We start from the raw sequence: 24,486 nt of genomic DNA, 5'->3' as shown, positions 1-24,486 counted from the left end.
CCGCCTCGCCATTACAATATACCTTTAAGCTATTTTACAAACCGAAGATAATTATTTTGTAACAAAGTCACAGAATTGAACTTGTACACATTCTAATTTGTTTGAATTTCAAGTCTAAGTCTACTTTTTAAGGTTCAATGTATCAGACAGCTTCAACTAACTTAGAGCCCCACGCTTGGCTCTTGTAAAGAAAAAATGTTAAAAATTGGAATAGGTTTGAAAGAAATGGAGAGAGAAATGAATGATTTCTGCAACACATATCCTCAAATCAAACCATGCAGCATTCTTAAAATTTAAATACTATATATACATTTTCCATCATTCGACGCGTTAGCGTTAGCTCATCTATTCCTCTATCATTCAATCCAATCACTCAAAATACATGGTGTATCTTATTCTCTATCATGTCATTTATTTATATTATTTAAATACAAAAAAATATTTGAAAAATTAAAAGAAAAAAAATATAATTTGGTGAGGTTGCGAATGGTGGGATCATAAAATGAGAAAAATAGTAATGAGTTGTGTGATAGCCCTCATGCACACCCCGTCATGCATGAGGGGAGAATGGAGGGCGTGGCCCGAGTGGGGCTCACGGGGCATCATTTAAGTCACGTAGACACTTTTGCGTTAGCCTCCTTTTATGAGAAAGGCCCTCACATTTAAAACATATAAAAATTACGATTTACATGAATAACAAACTAATAATAGTTTGAAAAGATTAGAAGTAATATTAATAGATTACTCTATTTAATTTGAGTCATTTTGATATGTGTGGGGGTAATTCCATGCATGCTTAGGCTATGTGTAGTGGAGGGGTTATAATTGGAGGTGAATTGTGACACGTGGCGCCCAGTCAGCAAAGAGTGTGAATTTGTTTTTGGGGTGTAATGGTGTTAGGGTCTACAAGTTGGGCCCACAGTATCTTTTTTTATTATTTTCTTTTTATAATTAAACTAATTAAATTAAAACCAGTTTATTTAAATAATTAAATAAAAATGCATTAAAATTAAAAAGAAATAAAAAAAATACATAACTAAAAAAAATACATAACTAAAAATATAAAAAAAACATAACTAAAAATATAAAAAAAACATAACTAAAGAAAAAAATTTAAAAAAAAAACATAACTAAAAAAAAGAAACTAATATCCGTAATATTGGCGCATTTTTTCACGTCGTCATTGAAACAATAATGCGGCTTACTCGTGAAACCCCTCCGCTTTGAGGGATTCGTAGTCGTCTTTCATTTGACGTAATTCCAACGTCTGGTTTAGCTTTTCTTGTTGTTTGTTGGATGCTCGAAGGTCGTTTCCTATTACTGTGGCATTTGTTTCCAAATGACCGACCAACTGGTTTATTTCAACAGGCTCCATATTGAATCGTGTTGACGACGAACCTTCCTCATTATTTTTTCTCGATCTTCCGCGTGGTCTAGGCAACTCCTCTACCTCTTCGTCGGCTAAATTGACCGTGTCGTCCAGGAAGAAGCTACGAGCATCGGAAGGTGTGTTTGGTGTGCTTGGATTTGTCGACGACGATGTCTTCGACCTTTTTGAAGGCCGGGATGAGCCGGCTCGTCGGGCGGTCGGAACGGTTGGTACCCCCTTTCATTTTGAGCAACCACGTAGCTTTTCCCAACAACTCAAATACTTGAACGGTTTCCTGGGCCACTCAACAGTGTGACCCTGAGCTCGAAAGTCGCTCAAGGCTTGACTTATAATGTCGACGTCGTTATGTCCGCTACGCCAGTCGGACCCCTGCGACCGGTTAATTATCCCGGCAAATTTTTGACAATCGACGTTAGGCCAGTGGGCTTGAACCGCTTCTTTTCCCCGGTAGTCTTCGGGTTTACCGGTTATCGCGAGCCAAGCTTCAAATACTTTCTTCCAAAACACCCCGGTGGCTTGAAAGTTAGCTACAAATTAAAATTAGACGGAATTACAAATTTTGTCCTTTAAAAAGCCAAATTACGGTTCGTGTCCTTTTTTTAGTTTCCTTGCAGACGGTGTCCTTTAAACATCCTACACGTTATGTCCTTTACGCTAACAGGGTTAGAAAAACTCAGTTAAATACCCTCACATGAGACGCATGTGAGGGCATATTGGTCTTTTCGTCTACACCTGCAAAAATTTTGTATAAGACTATCTTTCTTCCAGAAGCCATCCACCACCACCAAACCCACCATCAACACCCACCTTCACATCACCGTTCAACCTCCAGTAACCACCATCATTCCGGCCACCAAAGCCCAACTCTACAACCACTCTCGTCCCGTCTACCGTCCTCAACCCCGCCGCAATCGTTCCATCTGCTGCTCATGCTGTCTCTGGATCACCTTCACCGTCATTATCCTACTACTCATCGCCGCCGCAACGTCCTCAACCACGTCTACCGTCCTCAACCACGTATTGTCACTCCACGTGTCACAATTTAGCTTATCTCCATCCAAAAAACTCAACACCAAATTCAATTTCACTATCACCGCTCGAAACCCTAACAAGAAGACCCGTTCTCCTACGATCCGGTCACCGTATCGTTCGATTCCAACGGCGTGGACGTCGCGAAGGGACGGTTTTGGCGTTCAAGAGTAAGAAGGTCCCGATTAGGGTTACGTGTATCGGCATAAAGGCGGCGCCGCCAGAGTGTAATGTGGATCCCGGAGTGTAATTTCAACCTTCAATCCCGGGGAAGACGATGAGGACGGCGGATGGGGAGTGTAATGTGGATCCCGTTGAAACCCAGATCGGCCGTTACGATTCCTACGAGTTTGAACCAAATCTTGCCGGAGAATATAACGCCGACGAGTTCGATAGTTTGGCCGAGGTGTACGGCCAGGTTTTGGTTTGATTTGAATTTGGATTGAGGAATGGGGAGATGGTTGGGTTTTGGTTTGATTTGAATTTGGGATGATAATGGATTTGCAGGTTTTGGGGTTGGTGGTAGGTTTTGGGATTTTGTAAGTTATAAATTTGCAGTATAGACGAAAAGACAAAAATGCCCTCATATGCGCATCATGTGAGGGTATCAAACTGAGTTTTTCTAACCCAGTTAGCGTAAAGGACATAACGTGTAGGAAAAAAATGTTTAAAGGACATCGCCTGCAAGAAAACTAAAAAAAGGACACGAACCGTAATTTGGCTTTTTTTAAAGGACAAAATTTGTAATTCTGTCTTAAAATTATTTGTCAAAATTTGTATACATTTTAATAAACACTAAATACATTTTTAATAAATACTTAATATTAAAAAACTTACCGACGTTGGGATCCTCTGAAATGACGATCCAAGCCCTTGCGAGGGCCACCACCTCCTCCTCGCTCCAATGCTTGTATGGATCACGTTGCGTCATCGGCTCCCCCGGTTGTTTCTTTTTGTGTTTACGGGTCGCCTTTTTGCTTGAACCGGAGGCCCGTGCCGTTTGCGTCTCCGGCACCGTCACCGGCTCCGACTCGGTGTTGTAGACCCGAACGCCGGCATTGTGTTTTGGGGGCTGAGATAGTTGGCGTAGATGTTTAGGTTCGGGTCGGAAAATTGAATCGGATAGCTCGGTTGGTTCGGGTTCATCGGGTTCCATTGTAAGTTCGGTTGGCTCGATTGCGAACCATACGTTTGACCGAAACCAGGGAATTGGTAGTTCGGTTGGTTCGGTTGGCTCGATTACGAACCATACGTTTGACCGAAACCAGGGAATTGGTAGTTCGGTTGGTTCGGGTTGTTTCTAGGATTCATTTTGTTAGTTTTTTGTAAGAATTTGGGTATGATTTGTATATAAAACGGATATAAAATGGAGAAAAATAATGTATGTTTATATGTATATATATATTGTTTAAATTAATTATTTTTTTTTATATTTGACCGTTGTCGAACGGTAATATTAATATAATATTATTATTTATCACACATCGCCGGCGACAATTAATCCCCGCCCCCGCCCCCAAATCGCCCAAATATCACCCGGGGGCGGTATTTGCGCCCTTTCTCGCCCCATTTCGCCCCTAACCCACGCCCACTACGAATAGCCTTAAAAATTTTCACTTACATACATCTCTAAACAGTAAACACTTGCAATATAATTTGGAGGCACTGTTGGCCTACTACCTCAACACCACTACTAGATATCCAAAGCAAGGAGCCAAACTCGTCTTCCCCAAAGGTTAACGGAAGTGGTGACGGAACTGAAAGAGGGTTCACCACTTTCCATCAATATATTATAATTTTATTTATTTATTTATTTAGTTTCTTTAATATCAAGTTTATTAGTTAAAACCACCATAACCTTATAAAATATAATTTAATTAAAGATCCATTGTATAGATGGTAATGACGTAACAATTTAAAATGAAACTATAATATCTATTAAATTTCTAGTTTGAATCTTGTGTCCATTACTTTCACGTGTTTTAGTATATATACTTTTTGTGTTGGAAGATTAACAAGAAAATGTTTTGGTCTAGTGGTAAAGGCTCATCCATACAATCAGTGTTACCCAAGTTTGAAACCTGGTGAAGTCGTTAGTTTATTCTTTATATGTCTTGTTAAGTTGCTGGTGCAGTCCCTTAACTTTTACAACTTGAACTATGCCCTCAAATTTATCAATTTGGTTAACTTTGTAAGAATGATAATTAGTTTTGATAAAAGGAGCCGAAAATTTTTTTATCCATGTTTCAATATAAGTTTTATATAAGTCGTTTTCATTTCTTTACACATATCGGTTGCCATAGTGAGCGAAGCGACCTTTTTTTGGTTATTTTACGATTTAACAAAGTTACTTTTAAATGCAAAATTTTAATTATATATAGCATCCTTGAAATACTATAGTAGACATTATACAAACATCGTTTACTATAACAAATGATGATATAATGACCGATCGAATGTATACCAACCGAGTCCCATCACAACACACGAGTTCAAACAATTAATTTAAGTTATAATACCACTAAAGATAGGTCTAACTAATATACACATTACTTTTAATGATATATAATAAATAAACGTATTTAAAAAATATTGATAATAGTATTAAAAGGCAGGGCATGGAGAGAATTGTAAAGTACAGGTGTGGGTGATATGATTGATGAAGCAGGGAAGTGTCTTATCATGGAGAGTAATTTAAATTCTTTCCTGTGTGTTTCAACATATTTGTACAATTCTCGGCTATCTTCCTTCCTTTTCTTGGAGACATGACCACTCGCTGCAAACACCTACCTTCTTTCCCCATGTGTTTCAGACTTAGGTTCCTGTCATTTACTTCCACAAACTACAAATTACCAACCATTTTTATATATTAAATCATATACTTTAAGTGCATCTAATTTACACACATTAAAACATATATGTTGTTGTGTTTTCTAGGTATAACATCAATAAATGGAGTATATAAGACGTACCTAAAGTAGTAGTTTATATAGTATATAAATTATCTATTTATTATATTTTAATGGTAAAGAATACATTACAATAACACTTTATCATACAAAACATACCGAAAAACAGCATCCGTTGATTCACTTAAAAGAAACGCGGTGACAGTTATAAATAGATGATTAATTATGTTTTCTTCATGCATAATCATGTACCTTTATGCGTAATTTAGGTCAGTTTATTTACATGAATTATGCCACGGCCTTGATTGTTGTACGATTAAGGAATTGATGTATGCTAAGATGTTATTGCACACTATACTTCTCTCATATTATAATATATAGGTTGACTGGTTTAGCCTATAAAGTCATATAATATTAAAATATGCCTATTACATTTGTTTCTAGCATACATGAGGCTGAGGGGTGCGGAGCGCTAGTCAGGGCGCGAGAGGACGTTCGCTCGCGCCCCGGGGCGCAAGAGCCACACCACCGGGGCGCGAGAGGGGCGCGAGAGGGGCGCGAGAGCGGAAAACGAGGCAGGCGCCAGGAGGCTCGCGCGCGTGAATGGACTGTGGGAAATGGGAAAGAGCCGTTGGAGGCTTTAATAATGAATAAAAAAATTTCTGATGGATTAATAAACAACTTTCGAAAGGATTAAAACCCTAACCAACTTTCTGATGGATTAATAAACAACTTGGTAAAGAGAGAAAAGAAAACCTGAATTATTGGTCGCCATGGCAGTTAAGGGAGAGATGATTCCGGTGAAGAAACAAACCCCACCACCAGATTATTATTAAGATATAAAAGGTTAGGTTCGGAGGCTGCTTTGAAAATATTATTATTAAAATCCTGGTTATCATGTAACAATTATTGATGTTCAAAGTTCGTTTGAAATCTTGAAAACGTTTAAACCAATCGCCACTTTTGATTAGCTGGTTTATGAATGTTCAAACCATAGAAAACAGTTCGGTTTATGGTTTATATCAAAAATAGGCCATATAAAACCGGACCGGACTGTAAACTTATTATTGAAACTCAATGCGTGAAACCAAACCATTAATTTTTTTTTATATATTAATGTGTTTTTTTAATTAATGTGTGTTTGTTTAAATAATTACTTGTTTTTTTAATAATACGTTTTTTAATACATTTATAAAAAAATAAAAAAATAAACCGCTCGCGCCCCCTCTCGCGCCCCTCCACACCATGCCCCGGGGCGCTATCACCACTACCAATACCCATCTTATCAAGTTTCTCTCTCTGCCACACGTCACAATATTATTGGATGGCGCCCCCACTCACGCCCCCTCTCGCGCCCCCCACACCCCTCAGCCTGAGCAACAAATCAAACAATGATATAGTAGAATGGATGATTTGAATAGTGACTCCTGAGGATTAATTAAATGTCATAAAAAGAAAAAGAAATTTATGTACTAGGGTTAAAAAAGGATGGCTATTTACTGTTATTAGCAAGGTTTTAAGTGAAACTATCATAAGAAGTGTAAGAAGTGTTTTTTATCTTTAAAAAAATAAAACACACCAAACTAAAAACACACCGAACTAACAAAATAAAACATACCGAACTAAAAACACACTAACAATATACACCATCAGATGATCACATCCAACGCCCGATTTTACTTCTCACACTTCTTACAAATAACTCACTTCTTATTCTAACCTCACCCTATATATATATATATACATATATACATATATATATATACATATATACATATATACATATATATATATATGTATATATATATATATATGTATAAATTATAATAAGAATTAGATTTTTCCTAAAAAGTGTAAAAAAGTGTGTTTTTACCATTAAATCTAATAAAACACACCACAGAATAAACACATTGCAACTAAAATGAAACACGCCGCACAATAAACACACTTTCCATATTTACCATCAGATCAACATATCTAATGCACCAGATTACTTCTTACACTTCTTAGACACACTCCACTTCTTATTTTAACCCCACCATATATATATATACACACATATATAAAATGGTCCAAATAAGAATAAGGAGTTTCCTAGGAACGGTAAGAACCAACAAAATTTTGACATTTGACATTACAAATGATGGTGAAAGAACAATTCTAGGAATTAAAGTATGTCGGTTATAATGATTTAAGAGTAATTCTAGGAAATTATGTCAGTTATTGGTAATTTTGAATCTCAAATATTGATTAACATTATCCAATGACTTGATTTATTCCTAGTCTTCCTAGGAAACTACTTATTTTTAGGATAACCCTCATATATATATATATATATATATATATATATATATATATATATATATATATATATATATATATATATAGGAGAGGGTTATTTTGAGAACCATAGTGAGTTTTAAGAACTTTAAAAACTCAATTTTGAATCACACATTTAATTAAATGATTTGAAATATGTGGCTGAGATTAAATTTAATTAAAAAATAAAGCAGGAGAGAGAATAAGTATTTTTGATAATTACACAAGTTTAAACGTTAGTTACATATGTGTAAAAATTTGATTCGGTGTGTAAAAAAATACCGTAATCTTTTGTACATCACTTACACTTACGTATTACGCATGTGTAAAAAAAATTCGAAAAAAAAATTTGTTACGTTGAGTTCTTTCGAGTTCTTAAAACTCAAAGTGGTTCTCAAAAGAAATCAATCTTTTATATATATATATATATATATATATATATATATATATATATATATATATATAATAGAGTCTTAGTGTTGTAAGGACTCCATTAAACCACTTGGCGGAACTTAATTGGTGCAAAGCTATATATATTTTTGGTTTTAGTTATGGTTTGTAACGAATGCAACCAAAACCGAACGAATGCCAACCGTTTTTCTTTTTCTTTTTTTGTTTTTTTTAATTTCGATATCATAACAACGTGACAGAAATCGATCGAATTCATGTAGACTCACCGCATTATGTTCCAGTTCTAGTATCGTCACGAACGTAAAGAAAACCGACTGAATGTCCATTTTTTTAGTTCCGGTACTGTAACAAACGTGACGGGAACCGTCCGAATTTGGGTAGACCCACCGCCTCGATGCCTGGGATTGACATCAATCGGGTTTTACCAAAACTCAAGTTTTATCGACCAACGACACCCTATTGGTCCACCTCAATTTTTGTTTTTTTTTGTTTTATTTTTGGTATTATTTTTGGTAAAATAACACATGTAACAAAAACCAACAAAATTCGCGTCGACTTACTATCTCAAAGCTCAAAACAGACAACACTTGGATTTTATAACCTTCCAAGTTTTAATAACCTGTCCGACGTAACAGCCGGGATTAAACACTAGTTAATATATAAAACCTAAACTCACACCACCATCACCCTACTAGATTTTTGATTCCATGCCTATTTGTCATTCAACTATACTATCAAACTCATATATCTACGATAGATTGAACTGTACCAACTAAGTCGTCACCTTACCCTTTTTTTTCCCTCTCTTTAAACATATTCAGTTTTTTATTTAAGGGATTGAAAAAAAAAAGAAAAGAAAATTTTTATTTTTTCATTCTTGAGTTTTTTTATTAAAAGAAAAGAAAGATAATGAAAGAAAAAGTTAAGCCTTTTTTCCTTCAAAACTTTTCTACCAAATATGGCCGGATTGCGAAGGAAAGTTTATATCTCATTACCATATTACCAATTTACCCTATCTTAATTCTCTTTTCCATGTTGCTATGAGGATATAATTATAAAGTTACAAATTTTTTTCCTATCTTTTTCTTCCAATCTAACTCAAGAATGTAATAAAAAAAATTTTTCCCTTTTATTTTTACTCGAGAATGACTTTTAAGTATATAACTTCTTATCCTTTCTTCCTCTATCCAATCTCATCATTTTTTTTTCTTGTATTTTAAAACTGAGAATGCAGTATAAAGAATGCCTTTATTAGGGCACCTCCACTAGGTAATGTGTTTTGCTCGTACAAGCGCCTGGTTACGTGTTCTGTGTTTCGGGACCGGTTTAGTGTTACAAACATACTAGGCCGGATTACCCCTTTGGTATGTACCGCATCCGATTACCCATTTAACGTGTACGGGCGCTTGGTTGCCCGATTCTGTAACATCCCAAATTTTTTGGTCCAAATTTGACAAATTAGTAAAGTTGAAGGATCAAATTATTCTCTAATAAGTAATGAGAAAATTCAAATAAAGAAAATAAAACCATTCTATAAGGAAATAAAAATATTCCATAAATAAAGTTATCTTATGTTAAGGATATAGAATAAGTAAATTCCATTCCACATTGAAAGATGTAAGAAAATAGAAGCATTCCACATGGGTATAAATGTAACGTCCCCGAAATTTCAATCCAAAAATGACAAGTTAGTAAAACTAAAGGGGTTTAAAAATAAAAATCCAGATTTATTGACCCATCGCGATACGCGATGGGCATAGCCAGAGAGGCCATCGCGATACGCGATGGTCCTTGATGACACATCAACACGTGTCACTCGGAGGTGACACGTGGCAGACGACGCGACACGTGGCAAGCCACGTGTCAACACGTGGCAGAGGTTGGTTAAGACGGTGACACGTGTCCGCCACATGGCGACACGTGGCACTCTCTGAGTAACACATGTCATCGCGATACGCGATGACCAAAAAGAAAGGTTCCATTGCGTATCGCGATGGGACCACTTTACAGCTATAAATAGGAAGGCCATGACACCTTCATTTGCACACCACCCCACTCTTTCTCTAGAAACTTTCTCTCTCTACCTCGATTTCCGTGCCACCGACCCGAAAACTACAACCTCGTAATCCGCACCATATACCAACGACACCTCGAAGTTCGTAAAGACAAACCCGACGACCGGCGCACCTCGTTTTGCGTGCCGACCTCGAAACGCGGAACGACCTTGTAAACCGTGTCGACCCGAGACGACCCAACATTCTGCCTCGAAGTACGTGCACGACCCGGCGACTCCCGAATGTTGCCTCGATTTGCGTGCTGAGGAGTTGTTGATCAAGATTCTCAAAGTACGTGCAAGCGTCGAAGTGCTGCTCGAGAATCTAGAAAGTAATAACCTAAGGAAGGTATGGGTTCTGCCCAGACAAAATATTATTATTCCAAAGGCTTAGACCCTAGTCAGGGGTATAGCCTAGACCTTGATCAAAGTTTAACAACTAAATAAAATTTCTTTATAATTAAGAAATACAATATGGTCTAAACAAATATTATAGTTTCTTTATGATTGAGAAACTTAAGGTTATAGTTAAAATAGTGTTTCTTTATTTTTAAGAAACATAAGACTTAACAAACAAAGGTTATTGATAAATGACGTTTCTTCTTAAAGAAGAAACATATCATAGACATTTCTTCTTGAAGAAGAAACGTAGCACATGGTTAGCAAATAAAGAGAAGGAATTCATATCAAACATATTTTATTCAAACAAAAGATCAATCAAGGTTTAAGCTATCAAAACCAGACTAAAGGTCTGTAGCCGGATTAAAAGACGATCCGGGTATTTATATAAACCTATTTAATTATAGGTCAATCATTCAATCAATCATTCATTCATTCACAAAGGTTTTCAAACGAGATCACCACATCATTCAGAACAGACAGTCACAGGTGAATACGTTAAACCTTTTTCAATTAGTCAAGATAAACGGGTTGTTTATACTAAACAAAGACAGTCAAAAAGAGATTTATGGGATTACGTGATCCCTATTAAAATACAAGATAGAAAATAAAAACAACTCAAACCGAGTACACATGTGTCTGGATCCAAACATAATCAATCTAGTCTATCAGTCAAGGCTACGTGGCCGCAGACTAGAGGTCATAGTAAAAGTTCTCCAATGGGTGTCAAATCCCGGAGAACCGTAATTGTGTGTGTATGGCAGTGGTACAAATCCCAGAAATAATAGACGTTTTTGCTGAGATTGTTTCATGAAAACTATCCTGTCAGTCAAAGAAAGATTTATAAAATATTTTTAGAGTCAACGATTCACCAGCATATCGCTGACGTATTTCCCCCCCAAATATTACAAGAAATAAAGTTAGCACAGGTAACATGGAATTATAGCCAACTCATGGAGATAGATGTTCGCAAGGTAGAGATGGCTCAATATTTTAAATTATTAAAATATTGCAAACAATATTTAAACAAAGTTTTATAAATAAAACAAAAGTTTGAAAATCAAACTCTTGAATGTTTATTATTCGAGAAGCTTTATATTAAATCAAATATTTTGTTATATTTTACAAATAAACTAATGTTTCAAAACATAAATTAATATTTTATTATAAACTAAAGACTTCCTCTAAAACTCTGATATATTTTCAAAGCAGGTACCAACTATTGGTCACACGTCTAGGCCCTAAGTGCGGGTGTGACAATAAATAAGGAAATTAAAACCCATCCCACATGGAAAGTGGTAAAGAAATGGAAGCTCTTTATAAGGAAGAGATTTTCAATAATAATATTCTTATATGCCTAGCATGCAACCAGTGGTCCTAACGGAGGGTGCGAAGCACCCGACGCGCACGCGTACGGGCTCGGGCTCGGGCACGGGCACGGGCGATGTGCGCACTTTGCACTTCGCACGCTCGCATCGCCGCAAGCCACTTGAGAGCCGCCTTAGTATTTTTGAACAATGAGAGTTAGACCCGGAAGTGACAAGCTAACAAAAGACAAGGGACTAAAAGTGAAAAATAATATTCAAGGACCCATCGCGCTACGTGACGAGTCCAAGAAGATGGCCATCGCGGTACGCGATGGACCGTGATGACTCAGGGACACGTGTCACACTCAGGTGACACGTGGCGTTCATGCATAAGTGGCGGCGTCGCGGTACGCGACGGCCACATGGAAGAACTCCATCGCGTACCGCGATGGAGTGCGAGATCAGCTATAAAAGGGGAGGCCACGAGCTCATTCCCCACACACCAAACACAACCTCTCTCTAGAAATCCACTCTATCCACCTCGGTTTGCGTGCCAAGCATCGTTTTGCGTGCCACCAACCCTACAATCATTACCTCGTAATCCGTGCAAATACTCGACGTGTTCCTTGAAGTGTGTGCCATCAGAAAATAACCCGACATTCTATCTCGAAGTACGTGCACATCACGACGGCCACCATATGTTGCCTCATTTTGTGTGCCAACCTTGAAGTTCGTGCTAAGCCCCGAAGTTCTGACAATCTAAGCACCGGTACGCGACATAGAGTAGAAGTGCTGCTCGTACGAACTTAGGTATCTAACTTCGAATACCCGTGTAAGGTAAGGGTTCTGACCTAAGTCATTATGATATTATTATTATATGGCTTGGACCATAGTCAGGGTATAGCCCAAACCTTGATCATAATTATGTTTACATAAGCTTTAAACATACAAAGGATTATAATAGTGTTTCTTTACAACTAAGAAACATCAGTTTTACATTCATAAAGAAATATAGTTTCTTCACGATTAAGAAACATAGCATTCGTATACAAAGAATATAGCTAAAACATTGTTTCTTCATGTATAAGAAACGTAAGATTTTACATGCATAGAAGTCAATGAATGTTTCTTCTTGAAGAAGAAACAGATTATAGATGTTTCTTCATGAAGAAGAAACTCATCATATGATTTGGTAAATAAATAGAAAAACTACGAGTCTAAATATTTTATTCAAACAAATGATCAATCAAGGTTTAAAGCTATTTAAACCAGACTAAAGGTCTATAGCCGGATCAAGAGACAATCCGGATATTTATATACCTATTTTATTATAGGTCAAACAATCAATCAGTTAGTCAATTAATCATTCATTCACAGTCAAGGTTTCAAACGAAATCACCATATCATTCAGAACAGACAATCACATGTGAATACGTTCAAACCTTTTATAACATGAATACGTTAACCTTTTTAATTAGTCAAATCATATTTATACTCAATGAGACGAACGGGTGTTTGTCTTAACGAGTCAATCAATGTCTACATGAGATAATGAAATCTCTAAAACGTTATAATACAAAGTATAGAATAATATCAACTCAGACCGAATACGCATGTGTATGGATCCAAACATAACTGTTAAAGCTCAATCAATCAATCAAAGGCAATGAAGCCGCGAGCTTAAACGGTCATGACCAGTTCTCAGTTTAGGGCCGTTTGGCTCGGGGAATACCGTTGTGTGTAGGGCAGTGGTACATATACCGGAAGTAGAAATGCTTCCGCTGAGATTGTCAAGAAAACTACATTTGTATTATAATGTCATTCAAAATGTTTTATTGAGTCATACGTGTTCACCAGCATATAGCTGACATATTTTTCCCCACATTTCAGGAAATACAGATTAGTAAAGGTAGCAAGACATTCATGGAGTTAGATGCTCGCAAGGTAATGATGGCTCAGTTTTTAATTATTACAATATTACAAACGGTATTTCAACAAGCTTTATAAATCAAACACTGGATATTTATTATCCGAGAAGTTTTCAAATAAATTAATATTCTATTCAACCAAAGTCTTCCGCTAAAATAACCCGCAACTCTGATGTATTTACAAAACAGTTACCAACTATTGGTCATACGCATAGGCCCTATGCCGGGGTGTGACATTTTCGTTCATATCTGCGCTTGGTAACGCATTTCACTTGTGCCTTCACCCGGTTATTTAAGTTGGGCGTTTAGGTTTTAATTAAGTGGTAGGCTTTTTATCATCTTGAACTTGAAGTTTGAATATTTAAACTTGATGATGAACCAATGTCATCGTTTTCTTTTCTTTGATGTTTAAAAATGTTGCTAATAAGAGGTTGTTTAATCATCTTCAAAGTTCCTTAAACAAAATTTGAACCGAAAAACTGAATATCAAAGTTCCCTAAACAAAATTTGAAACAAAAACCTAATATCAATAATCAATTCCAATTTGACAATTTACACATAAAACTAAAAGCTAATCAATTCCAATTTAAACATAAACACTAAATACCTAATCAATTCCAATTTTAACACAAACCATAAATCCCAAATTAATTATACTTTTAACAAGAAAACGAAAAATATTACCGGAAAGATAGAGATGTGGGTGGTGGTTGTGGACTGTGGTGACTAGTGTGGTGTTGTCCGACGGTGTAGACATAGTTTGGCAGCCGACACTGTGGTGTGGAGTGACTGGTGAGGCGGCGGCTGGCGCTATGGTGTGGTGTGGAGGCCGGTGCTGTGGTGCGGTGTGAAGTAGTGAACTCAGAACTGTGAAGCGGATCTGCTGTTGTAAATGGATTAGTGACCCGGTTTTGGTTTGTGTTAGGTTATTAGGTTTTTTGGTTTGGGCTTGGGCTTTTGGTGGATTTTAAACTTAAATTGGTTGGGCTTAAATTTACAGGGGTAACGTTATTTTTTTAGGGGTAACGAAACACGAAAACCAGTCAATTTTTTTTACACTACCATTAAAAAGTTGAGGGGTAGGGGAAGCTACCCCTACCCTCTATTTATGTACGCCACTGCAAGTGTCGTCTTGTGTTAAATTTGTTTTGGCGTCGAAAGAGAAAAAAAATTTGGTACTTAAGTAAAAGGGTTTTTTTTTGTTTAAATGTTTAAATTTTTAAATGATGTTACTTGGTTATGATTTGAGTTATAAAAAAACATTTGTATAAAAAGAAGCTTATATATATATATATATATATATATTTGAACAGCTGATATATTCATCATGTCACAAATAAGACTAGAACCATAATATTTGGGTTAATAATCATATTCCTTTGCCACTACACTAAGCTAGTTGTTGTTTAATTGAGTTTAAACGTTAAAATTATATATTTATTTTTATTAAAATATATATAATTAATAAAAAATCGGGCCTAACGGGGTTACGGGCAGTAAGTCGTCGACCCCCCCGGGTCAGCTCTATTTTAACAGTTCCTAATCTACTTCAACTAATATTTGTTTGGGAAAATGTCATAGAATGGTAACAAATTTTCAAAAGTGTTCCAATTAGGTCATTAATGCAATTTTTCTCCAAATCGGGTCTTACCGATTTTCTGTGCGTCAAGAAAGAATTGGAAGATAAGATGTGGTGGTCGGAATTTGCAATATATGTAGATAATTTAAAAAAATAAAAAAACGTTAATCACATTAAAATTTAGAAATATAAAATAGAATTCACGTCGCCATTTAACGCCAACATAAAAAAATAAGATAATATGTGAAACAAAAAAGAAAAATGCTAAAACAAACATGTTAAAGCCTTTAATTTAATATAATATGAAAATTAAATGACTTAATTAGAACATTTTTAAACTTGAGTGACCTATTAAAACACTTTTGAAGCTTATGTTACTATTTTATGAAATTTCCCTTCTTTCTTTCTTTCTTTCTTTCAAGATTTGAACTCTTAAATTTTGTATTAGAAGAAAGTACCTTACTTAGGGGTCTTGATCTGGTCAACTCGATTGGGTTTCGGGTTAATCGGGTCGGGTTAGTCGGGTTTTTCTTAAAAAATATCTAACCCGAAACCCGACCCTATTAAGGTTCGGCTTAGTCGGGTTCGGGTTATTCGGGTTTCGGGTTAGTCGGGTTAATCGGGTTGACCATGTTACTTCATAATTTTAAGTTGATTTTTATGTTTGTAACTCATGGGTTGCAAAATTTCTCACTCCATTCAATTTTCAATTTATTTCACAAGTAATTATCTTATAATTACATATAGGCTTGTATACGAACCGAACAGACATGAATAAAGGCAAGCCCGTGTTTGTTCGTTTAACTTTAAACGGATACAATCACGAACACTTAATCAAACAAATATTTGTGCACATGTTCGTTCGTTAAAAATGAACATGTTCGTGTTTTTTTATGACCGTTCATTTAAAATCTAAACGAACAGTTCACAAACATTAATGAACACAATTAAACAAGGATAAACGAACTTGAAGGAACATGTACATACATTAATGAATGCAAACATACATAAAAGAACATAAATGAACGCATTTTAATAAACAAATATATAAACATATTATGGTGATATAATTTCTAAATGCAAATATTATTTAATAATTTTTTATTGATATGTGGACGAACATGAAAGAATGTAAACAAACTTAATTAATGATCATAAACGAGTGTACACAAACATAGATGAACGAGTGAAACATTTGTTCATGTTCGTTCGTTTATTTTAAAAGAACTTCCGGTCTAACGGTTCATGAAAAGTAGAAGAATAATTAACTCCTCTATAAAACTTTCAATATTGACTTTTTAGTGCTTATTTCACACTTTTATTATTGTATTTTAAGTAAACTATCATCACTAATCGGGTTATTCGGGTTAACCCGAAACCCGATTATTTTTCAAAAATAAACCCGAAACCCAACCCTATTAGCAATTCGAGTCATTCGGGTCTACCCAAATAATCTGATTAATACTTTTTGACCCTATTTAACCTGACCCTAATTAGATTATTCGAGTTCGGGCCGGGTCAGGTTAATCGGGTTCGGGTATTTTGGACACCCTTAACCTTACTACCATATGATATCTCTTTAATTTATAAACAAATACTTTGTGTTGTAGGCTATCACATTAACCATATCCTAATCAACATCTCTTACGTACAAACAAAATATATGTTTTATTTGTTTAGCTGCTTATTAAATAATAATTACAAAGTGGGGCCCATATTGTGCTTCATGTAGTCCTAATTGTCCTATATGTGAGTTAGGGGTGTGCATGGGTCGGTTTGGGACGGTTTTGAGTCGAACCCATAACCATAACCGATATGGCGGTTAATGAATAACCATACCCATAACCGACCCATTATGGCGGTTTTGGTTAATCGGTTTTATAGGTTATAGTGAGTAGGTTATGGGTCGGTTAACCATAACCAAAACAATGTAATTGGGCCCAAAAATTTGTTACCAATTATAACAAAAAATGACATTACCTAATCTAATAAATTACACGGGGGGCCCGCACGACGGGCTATTAGCTCAGTGGGTAGAGCGCGCCCCTGATAATTGCGTCGTTGTGCCTGGGCTGTGAGGGCTATCAGCCACATGGATAGTTCAATGTGCTCATCGGCGCCTGACCCTGAGATGTGGATCATCCAAGGCACATTAGCATGGCGGCGAGCGAAATGGGAGCAGCCTAAACCGTGAAAACGGGGTTGTGGGAGAGCAATACAAGCGTCGTGCTGCTAGGCGAAGCAGTAGAATGCTGCACCCTAGATAATTCCTAATATTAATACTAAATATTCAAAAACGAATGACATTATATAATCCAACATTGAAATTCAACTTAATTTGATAACAAACATTGAACCAAAAACATCAAAATGATATAATCCAACAACATGTTTGGTGGAAGTTAATCCCAAACATATTAAACATATTGTTGGTTAAATAAATGGGTCGATTCGGTTATAGCGGTTTTGGATTTATCTTTAACCAAAACCGACCCGTGTTTAGCGGTTTTTAAAAATTCATTAAACCGACCCATCGGTTATGTCGGTTATCGGTTAAAATCGGTTCGGTTATATCGGTTATGGTTCGGTTTAATGGTTATAACGGTTAAGTTTCTCACCCCTAATATGAGTAGTGTCATTGATGGAAATCATTATGACTTTTATTTATTTTTAGTATTTGGATGTAATTTTAACTTTGTGATTATGTTTAAAAAATTATCAAAATGTTCGTTTTACAGAGGGAGAGATTCTGTTTAAATTCACATAAACAAAGAGTTTTACAAATGTTTCCTTCAAACATGTCGTCGTTGTCTTTTTTCCTACTCGCTTGACGTGTTTATCCTCCAATTAAATAACGCCGGCTTAGTCATTCCAAACGAGTTTGATGAACAAATAGGTTGTTCCAGTCGAGTTTGGTGAACAAATAGGTCGTTCCAGATGAGTTTGGTGAACAAACATGTAGTCCAGACGAGTTTGTCGAACAAACAAGTTTTCCCGACTAGTTTGTAAACAAGTCTTCCTGGCCAGTTTTTGAACAAAACAGGTCGTCCCGACGAGTTTTTTGTAACATCTCGGAAAATCCCAAATTTATTTTGGGTTAAAAATGTCAATTTTGAAAATCGAAATAAAGAAACTGATCCAAACCCTACATTTCTAAGATTTCAAAGAAAGAAACTAACATGATGAGCTCGACTGTCTCTAAGCCATATAGCAAAATTATAGAGCTAAGATAAAATTTTGAGAACTTGATTAGTTGTAAAAACTTTAAAAACTCAATATGGACCACACAAAATTTAAATGTGTATAAAATATGTGGCTGTGATTAAATCTGATTAAAAATAATTTATGAAAGAAAATAAAGATGTGTGATTATTACGTTAGTGTAAACATTAGTTACACCTATGTAAAAAGTGGATTCGGTGTGTAAAAAAAGTAATTTTTTTTACGTATATATAACATACATATTGCATATGTGTAAAAGAATTAAATTTTTTTTTACTCTTTCGAGTTCTTAAAACTCAAAGCGGTTCACATAAGAAATCAACTATAATATATATATATATATAGATAAAGGATCCGATACAAAAATCCCTTATCGTACAATAGGTACGCGAGCGTCTGGAACGTCGATTTATAAAAACACACGGCAAGATTGTAATTTTATTCAAATCATATTCCGTCCCAAATTAAATCATTCGCTCATCAAGCACGATCATACATCGACTCCTAAATTGCAGACCAAGATCAGAAACATAATTAAATTTCATTCACACCCATCGTCTGCTGTTTCACGGGGTTTCACACAGGTTAGTTGTCAAATTGAGCAATTGAAATTGTAATTGTTGAACTAATTGATCAATTAAACTTTGAAATTGATCCAATTAATCATCAATTTGAAGTTTCAATTAATCAATTTTGAGTTTTGCAGAAACCCAATTGCAGACGTTCAATATTGTAAGACCCCGTTACCGGTACCCTACATTTGGTGTTGGATTTACTCATAACGCAGTTCTAAAATCAGAGTTAATTAAAAACTTTCGCGGAATAATAAAATAGTCAACCATTCGATACAATCATCCATAATTTGTCTTTTTAAAACATAACATAAAACATAGTGTCAAATCATCACGACCAATCCTCAGATGCCAACCTTTTTAGTATTGCCAAGTGTCTCCCTCAAGCCAGCTGCCTCAGTCGATTAGCCTGCATGCATACTAAAAGTCAGCTACGCTGAATGAGTTCTAGTTAATCAGGAAACGTATGATTCATTCTCATATCTGCATATGCACCCGAAGGTACATACCTTCCTATTATCATACATACTTACATACTTGCGTATTTTAATTCTTTCTTTCATATTAACATACATACTTTTATTCATACACATATATTTTAAAGAGCCTTACGCCATATGACCTTCGCCGATATTATTAGGGTCGGTTCCATACATTCGTCGACATTATTAGGGTCGGTACCCTACATTCGCCGACATTATTAGGGTCGGTTCCCTACATTCGCCGACATTATTAGGGTCGGTTCCCTCGTTCTATCCATACCTTTCGTACCTTTCGTACCTTTCTATACATTCATAATTAAAACATTCATACGTCCAACATCATCTATACATTATATATACATCATATATATGTCAATCATATCTTTATACTATCCCTTGATGGCACATGCAATATCTGAAGATCGTTCATGCATCGTCAAGCATTCATTTATACATAAATCATATAAGGCATACATTTACCACATCGAGTATGCACACAACCCCGAAAACATAGCAAGGAAATGGGGCTAGAAACTCACCTGAATGCGGTTACGTTCACCGTTAATAGTGATTCCCTTCTTGAGCTGTGCACGGCTAACTGTATAATATGTACATGTATCAATTAACTATTTCTACTAATATTGTATTTCTATCTTTATATAACCTACAACGAACGGGGGTCCGAGGGCAGCGCCCCTGGCAGCGGGGTTCTAGGGGCGGCAGCCCCTGGCGGGGTCCAAGGGGCAGAGCCCCTGGCTGGTGGCGAACATGTCAGTGGCGAACTTATTTCGAGCGAATTTAACATCAGCGAACTTATATACAAGCGAAGTTATATACAAGCGAACTTATGTGAGGCGAACTTAATTTTAAGCGTACTTATACAAGCGAAGTTAGCAACCAGCGAATTTGTATGTAGCGAAGTTGGCCACCAGCGAACTTGCATGTAGCGAAGTTCAGTCACGAGCGAACTTATTTGGCGAACCCAGCTGCAGCGAAGTTATGCAGCGAGCTTAGCTACAGGCGAAGTTGCCCTGCAGCAGCCGCTGGTCTACCTTAACCCCCCCCCCCCCCCATAATCATCTTTGTTTCATCGAAATTCTTGAATATAGTATTAAGCAAACCCGTGCTCATTCCCATGGTCTTTTTCGGGTAAAACACGGCTCGGAAAAGCATAAGGTTTGAGCCTTTAAGATTAAAACGTTCAATAATAGGTCTAGGGTTTATTTTAAACCAGTCATACGCAGCCGCGAGTTCTTTAAGTTCGTTTCTAACATCAAGTTCGCTACTTTAATACTCGTTTATACCCGATCTATCCTAGGTTCGGGTTTCAAGGCTAACCGTTCATAAAAACATGAACTTTAAGGTCAAGAACATACCTTTACGTGTTTTTCGGTTACGGTTTAGCTTGGTTACGAACTTTAGGTCTTGTATCTATCTTGCACTATGAGGATCTATCAAGAATCGACGTTCGTTTGGCTCGGATCTCGCCTCTCTCTCTCGGCCGTATATAATGGTGTAGGATGTGTGTGTGTTTTGAGTGTGTAGAGATTTATGAAAGATGGAAATGATAGTTAGGGTTTTAGGATGGTTTAAGGGGATATTTATATCCCTTAAAGCCAATGGACCTAAGGCACGTTACCCTCCAATCCACCATAGTTAATCCAAGTCCATGATCTTTCTTCATTTAATATTTATTAACTATTAGCACACAATAACTAAACGCGGCTGTCTTTATTTAATATTAGAATATTTTAGGATGTTACAAATATTTTGTTCATATGATCTAATCAATGATAAAATTAACGGTCGATTGACGATTGTTTGATGATTATGAGATTATATGAAGTGATTTCAGTGTTCAATTTCATGTTTACAGGTGTTTAATTTTTTTTTGTTAGTTTTAGAAGTTCTGAAGAACCAGAACTTCTTAGAACTTCTAAACTTTATCAGAACTTTTAAACTCTTTTGAACACCCAGAACTTCTTAGAACTTCTAAATTTTATCAGAACTTCTAAACTTTATCAGAACTTCAAAACTTTTTTAAACACCATGAACTTCTAAGAACATATTAGAACGTTTAAAGATGTTCGTTTTTTTAACCTCAGAACTTCTTTGAATGTATTAGAACGTTTAAATATGTTCTTTTTTGTTCAGAACGTTTATAGGCCTTAAGTTTTGTTTCAGAACGTTTAAACATAATATTCTGAACTCTAATCAGAGCACGATTGAGTGCGTTAATTATGCAATTCCATAATCGATTGATGATTCTAAAGCCTCTTACACATCAATTCAATTGATTAAATCATCAATTTTTGATCAATTTTGAAGATTTTTTATGTTCAGTGACATTCTATTTCAATTTTGGTTTTTAGCTTTTGAGAACTGTAAGTTGTGATTAGAGTTTTAGAAATTGAATGAGATAGATTAAGGAGTTCTGAATTTGGATCAGAATTGATTTTAAATCGATCAATTCGATCGCGAACTACTGTTTGAGTTATTTACCAAACTGCCACCCCGTGAAATTGAAATCGATGATCATGATTGTCGCGTACGTAATGTACGATAAGTCATTATTGTACGATAACTCTCCCCTATATATATATATATATATAAGGAATCGAGTCTAAGGGTTTTTTTAGGGTCATGTTATTCTATAAATGGAAATAAATATGAGAAAGATGAAAATGATTTGTGACCATAAAATAAAAATAATAAAATTAATAAAAAATCATAACTTAAAATAAAAAAATTAAAAAACAATAATGTTTATCCTCTCATTCTCATTTAAAAAAAATGTTGAGGAGAAAAAATAATTGTCTTTTTTATACATGTGTTTTTTGTTTATTTTCGTCATTATTGTGTTTTTTTTATGTGTTTTTGGTACCGAAATAAACAAAAACGTAGTTCCACTTTCATTGCCACAAATAAACAAGCAATAGAAAGAATGCTGCAGAAAATATGACCTTTTTTGTGATGTCAATCAACTTTTTTTTTTATAATCACCTATTATTATTTTTATGCTTACCTTTTGTTATTTTCGAAAATTAAATAATTGATAATCATTCTCCAATTTGCCACTCACCAATTAAAAATTTAAAAACATATCTAAAATAATAAAACAAGACAGAAAGCTGGATATGCATATCTAGTACCTTGGTTGATGCCCGAATTTTGTGATTCATGCAGTTAAAATAAATATTTGGTGCAGAATTACACAAATTTCAGATTGAATTATAGCAACTTACCTACATAATTTGGAATATTATTGTGTTTTTAAACGACAAAACAAAACACTACATTTAACTATCTGATCTAAGTATACTATTAAAGCAAGATGATTTTTTAACATGACATCATTTTATGACCCCCCCATAGAATGTCATGTGAGCAATTTCTTATTTTATCAAGTCAAATCAAATATGTTATATTTGAAAATCCCAAAATAAGTTATAGAAATATTATAGATAAATGAATATAGGGTCAAGTTATTCTACAAATGGTAATAAAAATGAGAAGTGTGAGAAGCCATAAATAATTGACATGTGTCAAGTGGGTACCAAAGAAAAAATGGTATAAAGGTAATTGTACATATTTTCTCTCTCCACATGCAAGACATGTTAATAGCCCCATCATTTTAGAACGTTTATGTAGGTTCCCAGCCGGATCTACACAGAATATCTCGTTCTACGTAGGTGCGGAATCCCTACGTAAGACGATACGAGCGTAGAAGACGATACACGTTAACACGATCAAACACACGTTACAATAAACAAAGACACGTTGTATTGCAACTGGAAACACGTGATTCACTGATCACCGATTACACAAAGCTGGACAACTCGTAAACTCGTAAACTAAAACTATGAAACACAGCCGTAACCTAACAGTATATATCAGACGACAACTTCGCCTATCATGTTTAGGCGAAGTTGTCCCTAACTTCGCTTATTCCACAAGTTCGCCTATATCAGCGAACTTGTGAGAACTTCGCTTAATACAAAATACAAATCCAACTAACTCGATTACAGACAATAGACACTGAACTACTGACATCATGTACCAACAGTTTATAACTTTTTCGTATGATGTTTTGTTTTTTTTTAAATCATCATAATAACAAGCGTTTTTTTATCTTTAATATGAGTATGATTTTTGTTATATAAAATTTAAAACAAAAATCACGTCAATGTGTCTTTTCACACACCATTGTGTTTTTTCGTTTATCATTGTGTCTTTTTTCTTCATTGTGTCTTTTCACACACCATTGTGTTTTTTCGTTTATCATTGTGTCTTTTCGCACACCATTGTGTCTTTTCGCTTATCAACGTGTCTTTTTTCTTCATTGTGTCTTTTCGCACATCATTGTGTCTTTTCGCTTATAATTGTGTCTTTTTTCGTCATTGTGTCTTTTCGCACACCATTGTGTCTTTTCACTTATCATTGTGTCTTTTTTCATCATTGTGTATTTTTTCGTCATTGTGTCTTTTCGCACATCATTGTGTCTTTTCGCTTATCATTGTGTTTTTTTTCGTCGTTGTGTCTTTTCGCACACCATTGTGTCTTTTCGCTTATAATTGTGTCTTTTTTCGTCATTGTGTCTTTTCACACACCATTGTGTCTTTTCGCATACCATTGTGTCTTTTCGCTTATCATTGTATCTTTTTTCGTCATTGTGTCTTTTTTCGTCATTGCGTCTTTTTGCACACCATTGTGTCTTTTCTCTTATTATTGTGTCTTTTTTCGTCATTGTGTCTTTTCGCACACCATTGTGTTTTTTTTCGCCATTGTGTCTTTTCGCACACCACTGTGTCTTTTTTCGCACACCATTGTGTCTTATCACTTATCTTTGTGTCTTTTTTCGTCATTGTGTCGTTCAACTCATCATT

Source organism: Bidens hawaiensis, unplaced genomic scaffold (assembly GCF_021521415.1).
Source record: "Bidens hawaiensis isolate Kalapana, Puna unplaced genomic scaffold, B.hawaiensis_p1.1 tig00002273_1, whole genome shotgun sequence".
NCBI lineage: Eukaryota > Viridiplantae > Streptophyta > Magnoliopsida > Asterales > Asteraceae > Bidens > Bidens hawaiensis.
This window is presented reverse-complemented; position numbering follows the sequence as displayed.